General features: G+C 39.3%; 1 protein-coding gene across 1 annotated transcript in view; it reads left to right on the top strand.

Annotated features, from left to right (window-relative positions):
• Positions 1–12,287, top strand: part of INPP5A (inositol polyphosphate-5-phosphatase A) — a 260,559-nt gene that overhangs the window by 167,792 nt on the left and 80,480 nt on the right. The gene's annotated exons all lie outside the window — the stretch shown is intronic.

Raw genomic sequence — 12,287 nt, 5'->3', positions numbered from 1 at the left:
TGAAATGATGGGCTGACTCGCACAAAAGGGGAGTTCTGTAAGAGCAGTGAATAATGGGAAACCCCTTTCATCGGCATTGCTAACCTTTTGGCAGCCACCAGCAAACTCTATTCTGATCTGCTGATTGGGGAGGACAATACACTGAAGCTCACTTTGAATGAATGCTACCACCAACAGTGTCCCCATTCAGAGGGTTTTGGGAACCATCTTTGACCATTGTCTGCCATCACTCCTTCAGACAGTAGGAAAAGGGAAAGTGAGAGCGTCTATAGGGGGAAAAGTACTTCTTTTCTTGGCTTTAATCTCTCTTTAAAGCTTCATAGATCTACATTTCCAGCTGAGCTACTGGAACTATGCAGTGTCAGATAAATACAGAAGAGAGAGGTTTCAAGCTGAGCTTTTAAATCCCCTTATCTGCATGAACTAATAATGCAGATTTAGTGCTGTTAAAAACAGAGACTGATAAGTCTTTTCCTTTAAAGCCTTTAAACTGCTAAAGAGCATTTAACAGCAATGCAGTTCAAACCCGGTGAACAATACTGAGAAGGAAAACAGTTTAATGAGCTAAACCTTCACTGAATGAAACAGAAACACCTTCTCACAGTTGATTTAGGTCACTGTGGGAGTAAGTGAAAGCGCAGTTCTGTTCACGCTGCATCTTCATAAACGTGAATTAAGTACAGCCTTTTCATGTAAGGTAAAAGCTATCACAGGAGTTTGAAACACAAAAAAGAAAAGAGTTTGCAAATAAAGCTCAAATGAATTAGTTTTAACTGTTAAAATCATCAGGGAAGTTGGTTGTCCCAAAATTGTTTTAATGCAGAGGCACGAAGCTGTGCAACATCTCTAAATTATTGAGAAGGGGAGGGGAGGGTTAGGGGGGAAAAAACCAAAGGAAAAAGTGTCAAGTGAATGATTTAAAGTTGCTGCTAAAAGTTTTCTCCTGAGGGAATCTATTAATAATCATAATAATATGTTTTGGGAGTAGAAAGGTTTAATCTTACAATGGTGTTCTGCAGTGATTTAGCTTTAACAATGTTAAAAATTAATTATATAGCGAGAAGAATGGTTTTAAAGACAGCTAGCTGGTATGTGCTGAGCCAGATTGTTTTTAGCATTTGCCATTTAGCAAGTGTGAAGAAAATGTGGTGTTAGACTCTTTAAAGAGTGAGAGAGCTGGAATTACACTGGTGTTAAGCAAATATTTGCTTGTATATTTACAAATACATATACAGTGCATATGTAGAAAATCGGTGTGTGTAATGCGTCTTTGTCAATGCTAACGTAGACCCAAACTAAATTCCCAGAAGTCAATTACGTTGTTCCAGATAGACACTGATACAGTCAAAACTGAATTTGCTTTATAAATGAGAATAAGAACACCTGCTTTATATTTTGTGGGGCAAAAAAATTCTTCCAGGCGCATTTTGGATAATTCCCATGTACAATTTAGCCCCGTTTGCATAATACTTGCATTTTTTGTATTTTCTAAAGTTGGAGGGTTTAAGCTATACATGACAGTAAGAAAGGAAAGGTAGTTTACATTTTAGTTTAGTCTTTCATACATCTGCTGTAATTAATGCTTGTGCATATGTCATATTAATTAATCATATTGGCATATTAGTCATGTCCTTTAGACACTTACTGGGGAAAAGTGTCTACTGAATTTAATAGCCTGGCTAGGGAATGAGTAGAAGCTGTAGGATAGGGTCCTTTAAAAGTATTAGAAGAGAGTTTGCGAAGGACAAGGACGTGAGATGTTAGCCTGATCCTGTGGTTCTTGGTGTGCCAGCCATTTAAACTTCCTGAAATTATCTAGAGCATTCAGATCCATAAAATGAATGTGTTTTTTTTTAAAGAAAGTGACAGTGCTCTTCTGTTTTCCTATTGAAATGTTCCCTGGCCTAGTTCAACAGAAACATTTTTACATTACAACTGTGAAATCTTGGCATAAAGCTCCCCTTTGTGCCCTTCATTATTTTCTCACAAATATAGTCCATTGTCACATAGCTGAAGTTAATTTGATCAACATTGGGACATTTAACTTTTATGTCCGGTCAAAGGAGCTGTTTCATGCTCATTTTGGGTATTCAAAAGAAATGATTGCCAGAAAAATAATGTTACTATTAACAATTCAGAGCAATTAGTTTCCCAGGGAGAGGCGATGTGATGCACCGGCTCCACACAACTATTCTTTGTCATTTTATGGATGCTCATCAGTCAACTGTCACATCTTCTCAAAGACCCCTCCAATCTAAATGTTTCTCTTTGGGCTTTTCCCAGAACTAGCAGCTGAATGAGCAAAAGAAAAGCCACTTAGTTTCTAGGCAAAGGAAAACTTCACTCTAAAGATCTGTGTCATTTGAGAAGATCCTAGGAGTAGCTCGCTTTTAGGAGGTTTTGGATTTTTTTTTATTCTATTTATTTTTTGCAACAGTGATTTTAACATCAAGTGAAAACTCTCTGTAATCATGTGCCTTCAAACGTTTAGAGTGAAATTTCTGTGTATTCAGATAGAATGCACTCCCAGGGCAAATAAACCTTCCATCCAAATGTCGTCTAACAAAGGTTTAAAACCCTAGATCACATTCAAAAAGACAGCTTTTCATTAAACACCCTGAGGCTCATCTCATTAATATTCAGTCATCCTCCCCCTTTAAACTAAGGTTAAGTGCTCTCAAAATTAGCGTGTTTGTATAATATGCTCTTTAAAGAGTAAATCCAGCAAAATTGTCTTGTTACTTTCAACCTGTCAAATACAGTCAGAGACACTTTTTCCTTGCTTCTTCTTTTTCTGCTGGCTCGAGCTTTTGTATGTTTGATGCAGTTGTCAAAAATTCAACTCATATGTCCTTCCGGTTTACACAAACACATTTTGAATTTTATTTAGGTTGTATTTTTAGCAGAAAAATAATTTTGTACTTGTATGCATTGTAATGGAAAATAGACATGATTATAATTCTAAGGACACAATAAATGCATTTCCATAATAAGTGAATGATGATTTCTGGTAGTCCTAGTCAGTAATTTTGCCCTTATTCTGTTATTTTCAGCATTTGGGGCTCTTTTTTTTCTTTTCTTTTCTTTTTCTTTTTCTTTTTGGCATTAATTAGTAACTGAACAGGTTATTAACAAATTTGCAGCATTTATTATTCAAATTGTAAATTAAAGATCTATTGTTTCTCTCATGATAAAAAGAAATCTGTATAAACAATAGCAGGTTTGGAAGCAAAAATCTGACTGGAGAATCAGCAATCCAAAATCCAGAACTTTAAGAACTTGCAGGTGTCACACTGAAAGGTGTCACTAAAAAAAAAGAAGTGTGGATACACTAAGTCACTCTGCGCTTTGTCTGCCTAATGTGAATAGAATTGTGGCTCTTTCAGAAGAAATGCTGAAAATAAAAGCTCTGAGGTTTCCTGGAGGGGTTTTCCACAGTTGTTTTCACAAAAGCAAACTCACTGTCCTATGGTGTGGACCGCAATAAGGGATTGCCAAGTCTGCTTGTGAGCTGGGGCCACTTTTGGCGGCACTCTAAGCCTCCACCTCATCTTTCATAAGGGCTTTACTCCTTTTTACCTATTTTCCAGTAATAAGTTCTCATGGAGCTGCCTCAGTTGGCTACCATGTCTTTCTAGTAGAATATAACTGATGTAACTGCAGGCTAGATTGGAAGTATTGTAAAAAAATACCACTCCCAGGAGAATTTGTGTAATTAAACACAGACAATTGAAGAAAGAGAAAATGCCTCTTAAAAAAGAAATTGCTGCAAATAACTTGTTGCCTGCTTGATTTTGCTCTGAAAATGGTTTTATATGAGAATGTGCAGAGTGCGTCACATTTCTCATTGAGTTATATTTCTCTTTTTACTGTAATTTGTTCCTTAGAGAGTCTGGAGCTAGATAAAGAGCAGTCATTAGTGTCTAGCTAAAGGTGACACTCACATCAGCATTCATTGTGGTTTGTGTCTTTTGAAATGTTCTATCGTATAGCCATATAATCTTCCAGGATGGCTATGATTCAATTAAGAAGAATCTATATGGGCTGTTGATCCAATTTTTATTCATTTGCAGAGAAATGAAAATAAATTGCTATTGTGATTTTATTTACAATGCTCGCTGTAAGATGATGCTATGAGCTGATAGTTATAAAACGGAGAAATGGTTGAAAGAGCTCCGTTCTGCTTCCGTTTGAGTCTATGGGCACTAAATGAATAACCATCTTTCAACATTTTTACTCCCGTAAGAAGGTAGGATCACTATGTGAGAAGGTTGTTGTCTCTGAGTCTTGTATTCTGTGTCCTGGAAAGACACATATTCTTCCTAACAGGTAAAGAACCAGATGCAAGTTAGAGCATTTTTAGCTGCTTGTCTGTCTGTACAAGTGCTGAAGTAGTTGTAGTTGGACTTGGCAGATGTTCTTCATGGACTGGCGGGTAACTAGCTGTAACTGCTTCACCTTTTATGAAAGCTTCTTTATCTTTCTTCTGTCAGTGTAGGGTTTAAGATGCAGCTAAGATGATTCAGTTTCTCACTCCAAAAGGAAAATGGTCCTGCTATCTCTGTATCCACCAGAATTTTCTTTGTTCAAACCTAATGTTGACAGCTCTAATTTTTTTAATCGGTGTGCTCTTTTGAAAGAGAGGGTTTTTTCCCTTCTCTTTAGCACTTCAAATGTTTCTGTCATGTCACCCCTCGTTTGTTTCCTGTTAGCTCAGTAGTCCACTGTAGTGCGATTTTCAAAGGGATAAATGCCCAAACTAACAATTAAGTATGTAAAATTTGTTGCTAGTTGCCTTTTCTCAATGTCAAGCATTTTTAATCCTTTGCGAGTGAAGTCTTTCTGTGTTTCTAGTAATTTGCATTGCCCTTTTCTAGAAGTGGTTGGTTTTATTTTTAATTCACAGTCCCTCCGAGCCTAGCTGTTTCCCCAGGCAAGCCGATGGAAGCATGCGGGTTTCTGTCGCTAGCAGTGCACCGTGGCATGAGGTGGCCAGTGTCCTGTCACCTTCCGCCGTCCTCTTTGCCCACGCGGCCATCCGCAGGAGGTCGGACTGGGAAAGGTGTTTGTTGCAAGTCTGGCGAGATACAAATCCGGCAAGATTTCTTAACCATTCTGCCACTGTTCCCATTGATGATCTGTTTAGGACATACAATGCCTCTCTTCTGAATTTTTCTAGATTTTTCACAAAAAAATATTTTTCCCAGCCTTAATGAGTTAATGGATCAGTATCCCATTGCCACGTATCCTGGTTATTTTCTGGCTTGATATTTGCACTTTTAACACTAGGTGAACACAGGATTTTTGCTCTACTCCCCCACATCCAAGCCCTGCAGAACAATAAGCAAGAATTGCAACGTCTCCGTCTTCATGCAAATTAAGATATGGCAGTTATCTGCTGCCTGCTTATGACTAAGTGTTACAAACATTGAGGAGTTCCAGAAATTACGTGGAAGAATTTTAATCTTCCATGATAAAGGAAGATTCAAAAAGACGTGCAATTCCTCTGGTTTCTTCTTGTCGTTTTCTCTTCCATCAGATGAAGAGCAAGAAAATTTCTTTGTAACACAACACCAGTGCCGTAGCATTGTATTCTCCTGTAACAAAATTGACAAGTACTTACATCATTATACATGGCTGCTATTTCATTAGGCGCATGTCAGTGTCAGGTAAGATCATGGTTTTGTCAATATAATGAAAATACCAGTCAAGTGAGGAAAAAGTCACAATTTTCCAGCTCTAAAAATTGATTTTTATTGCTCTTCTTGTAATCCTTTCTTTGGATTAAGTATTTATTATTGATGTGGTCTTTCTTTTAATCTTAATAGCTGCTGACATTGTAATTAATTAAAAAATACAACATTTCTGCCCAAATGGCACTATATTGAAATTAAAAGTGAACATCACATATTAGTTAAACAGCCCTGGCAAATGTCTTGAGTGCTAAGATGATTGCCTAAGCTTCTTGACAATTCCCTTCATCTTGCTGTATGCTGCTTGACCTTTTGAGATGTTTTGGTGTTATTAATAGGTTTTAGCTATTATATCAGAAAGAACAAGGCACAAAAATATGATAAACTTTATCTTTCTAATGACAGTGCTACAACACCTTAGGCATGCCAATGAAGGCACTTACATCACGTCTTTTGCGGCACACTTAGACAGTCACCAGGTAACTTTTATTCAGAATTGGGGGGGGCGGTCTGGAATTTGTCTCTAAATGTATATCTGAGAATGCAAAATGGTGCGAGCTGAGCACTGACTGTGCTGCAGAAGTGAGGCAATACGCAGAAGAGACGACAGGGTTCTGTTTCAGTTTTCTCTAAAACCTCAGCTGGAGGTGGATCCCCCATGGACCACTTCTTGAGGTGCAGGTGTGCAAGCTGATCTCTTTGACTAAAACGTAGAAAGGAAAAAGTAATGAGGATAGGAACGGCAGAAATCTGAAAGACCACACAGCAATCCTGTGTCTAGTTTTGTATAAGCCAAAACCTAACGTTTCCATTCTCTTAATCTTCAGTTCCTTAACATGGCTGTGGTAGAAGACAGGTTTCGCTGTCGTCGTTCCTTGACTTTCCACCAGAAGTCACTGCAGGAGTTGTTATTACCTCTGACATTATAGATCTATGGAAAAGAAAGTGTGTATAACCTTCTTATCCGTAGGTCACCTGCTACCTCCATACTAGGTCTTGGCTCCCACCGATGGGATGGTCAAGTCGCTTTCTGCCCTTTTTTTTTTTTTTTTTTACCCCATTCTAAACATTCCTCTTTGGGGTAACCTCCTCTCTTGTCAAGAAAACGTTAGTGGAGCGTGCCCTTTGCAAAGCGCGGCCATGAGGTACAAGCCTGCTGGCTGCGGGGCCTGGCTGCGGGACGCGTACCGGGCTGCGGAGCACCTGGCAGCGCTGCCTCCACGCCGGTTGCCGTTCGGTGACGTTCCCGGCGGTGCCGTGCGGTGACTCCTGCCAGTGGACGTGGGCAGGGGGGTCCAGGCTCCTGCGCGGCACGCAGCAAGGGTGCAGACGGCCCTGCTGGCTCCATCTCCGTGGTGTTTCCTGAAAACTTCACTGATCGGCTGGAACGTGAAAAGGTTTTAGCATCCCATGCAGAGACGCGGGCCAGCGTTACTTTTACTAGATGCAGATCAAAACAGAACCTGTGGTTCAAAGCTCTGCTTAGGTCAACAATAAACAAGATTAGCAGTTTAACCTGAGAAATGATTGCCACACCAAGACTGAGCTGTCCTCTCTTCTCTGCGTAGTTAGCTGTGATTTTTGTATTCCTTTACTTAGGAAAGGACATTTTATATAGCCAGTCACGTTCCCTGTAAAAGCAGCTTTTGTACCTTTAATTCTTCTGCATGGATAACATGCAAAAATAAAGAGATTGTGGAAAGATAGTATCTTACCCCAGAAGTTGTACGAGAAATACGGAAGTGCTCATATTAGCTAGTATTTAGCTTAAACACATTGAGTTATTATAAAAATTTGCTCACTGAATAAAATATGGCTTGACCTCTGGATTGTTTCTTCCCAAGAAACGTGACAGTGTCCCTCCTTCTCCTCCATTCATCCTGCTTGGCAGAGCTGCAAGTTTTTTGTTTTGTTTTGTTATGTTATTGTTGTGTTAAAAAAAAAAAAACAAAACCAAAAAAACCCTCAAGCCCCTCTTTTCAGCGGTGTCAAGTTAGGATGAATTGGCTAGGGAGGCATGTTTATAGACTGTGTGAAGAACTTTGTCTTTGTGTGGGAATGCTGGTGACACTGGTATGGCTTGCCTGAATGAACTGCGATGACGCGGCTAATAAGGTGTCCTGCTGAGCGCCGCAGCAGCCTTTCTCAGACCTCCCACTTAATGCCATTCAGCTCCAGCTCAGTGTAGCTAATTTTTCCCATTCCCTCAATTCTTTAGGCCTCCTTACAAACAGAAAAGTCAACTTTCACACCGAGGAGGAGATAAGTGCTTTAGGAAATAATCGTGTAAACAGAATGTTACCTTCTGACCTGATGCTGATACCTTGGTCTGGGACAAAACCCAGCTGGCTATTGCATTAGACATGGCTATTAAAGGAATAATGCTGCTGATCCTCCTTACAAAGTGCCCTGAGAAATGGTTTAGCCAAATCACAGTGCCTCTTGTCACACTGAATCATGTTCAGCTGCCCTCTTCCATGACCAAATTGCTGATATTTAGCCGCTTCCTTGTCTTCTCCTTTCTTATGACAGTATGGGAAGGGGATAAGTATGAAAGCAAGTGAAAGTCAGTCATGTTTCTGATTGCCCTATTACTTTCTGGCTGAATTTCAGTGCTTTGAAACATATATACAGTACACCATACAGCTTTTATAAGAGGGTGCATTTCATAAAGTATCTTTAATTGTAACTACTATAATGAGTACTTTAAAGTAAATTACGAAAGGATTTCAATGATTCCAATAACACAGAGTTGTTCATTTTAAGATTGCACTAAGCGATTCCTTTTGGTGTTCTGTGTAGAGACTAAAATTAATAACTCGACCCAGATTTGCCATAGTGTCAAGGAGAAGAGGAACCTCTGCGTCTTACTTGTTTTAGTCTTGGTAGGAACATGGCATGCAGATCTCCTAAATAGCTTTGAAAAAACTTACCCTTCACAATCCATTTAGCTGACACTGCCATCCAGACTGAGATGTCTGTCTTTACATCAATTTGACATATCCTAGGCTCCAAGACCAAACCCTCAGCATTTGCTCCTACTGCGGCATTTGTTTGACTTCTCTTTAGGTTTGCCCATCACACGGGTCTGGCCGGCTGCTCTGAGCTGGGTAATGCTTTTGTTGCAGGCAGGCCAATCTAGCTCAAGCTAAAGCTATTCAGCGTCATAGCTCAGAGGGTTTCAGAGGTTTCTTGTAATTCTCCTGATGCACCTAGAATAACAGACAGCTTTTGTCACAGGTCTTTGGGAAAATGTGTCAGGGGACTGCCGTGCTAAAAAGCACTGATGAGTGGAGGTCGTTTTGCTAGAAGTCTTACTGACACAGCGCAGCAAGTACATTTCCAGTGCAGACACAGTAACTTCTTTCTGGGTTTGTAAAGCAGTTGCTGATACCCAGTGTGAGGCAACTTGCAGTTGTTAGACCAAAATAACAATTAAACATATTTATTTTGCAGCAAAGAGATTGCTGTAGTAATTTAACATTAATTTGCACACCTACTGGTGAAGTTTACTACTTAAAAAAAAGTGTGAACCATGGATCTGACTCATCAAAACATTTAAGCATGTGACTAACTTTGACTGTAAACTTTACTTGAAAGTTACATTTCCTTGAGCGTTTCCTTCTTGTACTGTCCTGTCGTGTCTGAAAAGCTGTTGAGCTCTATTTCAAAAACCGTTTGCGTTCTGCAGAAGATAACCCAACCACTCCAGACGACTTTCAATGTAGAGCCATCAGTTAAAAATGTGGAATTAATTTGAAACTGGCAAAATAATTAAGGTAATGTGTTCCAAGTGTGAAGAATCTTATACTATTATCAAGAACTCCTTATGCAATTAAAAATTCTGTGTTTGTGGAACTAGTAGAAGAGAAATCATCTATGGCATTTATATTTGTGTGCTTTGAAGTTTAACAAGGTGTCGTGGTTTAACCCCAGCCAGCAGCTAAGCACCACGCAGCCGCTCGCTCACTGCCCCCCACCCCTGGGATGGGGGAGAGAATCAGGAAAAAAAAACTCGTGAGTTGAGATAAAGACAGTTTAATAGGACAGAAAGGAATGAAAAACAATGATAATGATAATAATAATAATATGACAATATCAATACTAAAAGAATTAAACTATACAAAGCAAGTGGTGCACAATGCAATTGCTCACCACTCGTTGACCGATGCCCAGTTAGTTCCCGAGCCGCGATCCGCGCCGCTCGGCCAACTCCCCCCAGTTTATATACTGGGCATGACGTTCCATGGTATGGAATACCCCTTTGGCTAGTTCAAGTCAGCTGCCCCGGCTCTGCTGCCTCCCAGCTTCTTGCACACCTGCTTGCTGGCAGAGCATGGGAAACTGGAAAGTCCTTGGCTGAAGATAAGTGCTACTTAGCAACAACTAAAACATCGGAGTGTTATCAACATCATTCTCACACTAAATCCAAAACACAGCACTATAGCAGCTACTAAAAAGAAAATTAACTCTGTCCCAGCCGAAACCAGGACACAAGGTCATCAATAAACCCAGTCATAAGTGTGCATTTTTTCCAATGGTCCTTATTTGCCATATTGGATTTGTTATTTTGATTTCCAGAATGCGCAGCAGTAAAAGATATTTCTTTGGTATGTTCTAAGTGCAAATAAACTCTTTTCTCATAAGCAATACCTGCTGGAGCAAGAACAAAGGATTAGAAGAGTGAATATGTTCTTCCAACCTTTTCAAAGGGAAGACTTCTCTTTCTGGAAAGGAAGGGCTATAATCTGTTTGGAAAGTTTTCTGTTTTATTTGCATTCAAGCATTGGATACGTCCGGATTGCCCATCATCTCTTGATGGCCCTGCGTAGGTCACAACAAGCAGCACAGCTAGTTAAGGCATTGATGATCTTTTGTTTGCTCTTGCATATAGAGTTGTGGAAGTGAAATATTTGTAGCTTCTCTACAGTCATGAAATTTTTACCTGAGTCACCTATTTTGTCACAAGCTATTCAGAAAAGTTGTACAGGAAAGAATAGATCCTTTAAGTATGTTGAAGCCCTTCGGGATAACGTGGTAGTCAGCAAGTACAAGTTAAAGGAAGTAGCGCTAGGTCCTCCCACTAAAAACATAAGATTAATGCTGGTGACGTAGGTTGGCTGCTTTCTTTTTATATGATTCAGATTTATCACTGCATTGACTGATGCATGGCAACATTTTTAAAGGATTATTTGATTCATGGTTAAAGGAAGGGTATTGTTATAGAAACAAATAGCAAAGCAGAATAACGCAGTTTTTGAAGCCTTCCTAGTTCATTTGCAAGCACTCGTTCTTGTTTAAAAAACAATTGTCTTTTGAGTTCTCATTTACTTGTACACATGAAGAACTGTATATATTTGTGGCTTAGAACGCGGAAACAAGAGGAATGGAACACTTTTGTTTAGCTCTTGCTCCAGTCCTAACACCTTCAGTGTGTGTCCTTGGTCCTGGCGAGACTCGCAGTGTTTTGCAGTACTCGATTTCTATCCGAGTCCCCCCAGTGCCGGATGTTTTTCCTGCACGTTCCTGGGGGAGGAAATATTGCTGTACTCTTCTTTATTGCCATCTCCTTTGCTAACTTGGAGTCTGATTCTAAAAGCACAGTCAAGAAGATTAGTTCTTGTGCCATTGATTCAGTGCAATTGTAGGCACCAGTAAGTATTTCAAAATAGAGCTATCAGCGTACCAAAGTGCTGAAATAATTCTAAGATTTGGGAACTCTCGAACTAATAATAAGTTCTAGTGGCAAGGACAGTAGGTTACATACATGTATTGAGTCATTTAAAGCATATTTTATTGTTAGGTATCCCAGATCATTTAATAAGTACATAAATGTGTATATCCCTTGCTGTACCACTGTTGGTAGTTTTACTGTACACCTAAATTTCACTGCCTGTGAAAAGGAGATATGTCAGAAGCCACTTAAAGCATCATTCTTGAGAAGTAATGTTTGGACTATTTTACTTCAGTCTGTCATGAGACTCTATTTCTAAAATGTCCAACAAGACAAACTGCAAGGAGAGCAACTGGTTAAAATTATCAATTTTAAAGCTGGCATTGATTTGTGATGCAAATCATGTTTAAATCAGGTAATGTGCAAGACTATGAAACGACTGAATTATAATTAATTGATCAGAAGCAGACTAATCAGCTGTTTTGTTCATCAGTTAGGAGACATTTTAACTGGCTATTTTTGGAATAGTCTGTTTATTTGAAAAATCCATCTTTGCATAATACAATCACAGGCATCATTCTCATAATATCAATTTGTTTTAAGAGGCCTTCTCTAGACCTTGATGTCATTCCTGCAATAGCTGTCATTTCTTTGTCAGCAGTAAATGGCAATGAGCAAAGCCAAAACTAAGATATGAATCAGGAAAGTTGGCAAAGCAAAATCAGTTTTTCCTATGTATAAGTTGCATATCAGATTTTGCAATGATAGTGTTAGCAAATTGTGGTAATGTAAATGGTTTAACTTTTAAGTTCTCATTTTCCTTTGATGTGCCGTGAGGGCACTAATCAAACTAATGTTATGTACAGGTCAAGAGTGACAGGTTTTTCTCAGTGCTTGCTGGGAGCTGACAGTACACAGTA

This window comes from Gymnogyps californianus, chromosome 6 (genome assembly GCF_018139145.2).
Source record: "Gymnogyps californianus isolate 813 chromosome 6, ASM1813914v2, whole genome shotgun sequence".
In the NCBI taxonomy this organism is placed as follows: Eukaryota; Metazoa; Chordata; class Aves; order Accipitriformes; family Cathartidae; genus Gymnogyps; species Gymnogyps californianus.
The sequence above is the reverse complement of the archived record's forward strand: the minus strand, read 5'-3'. Positions and strand labels throughout refer to the sequence as shown.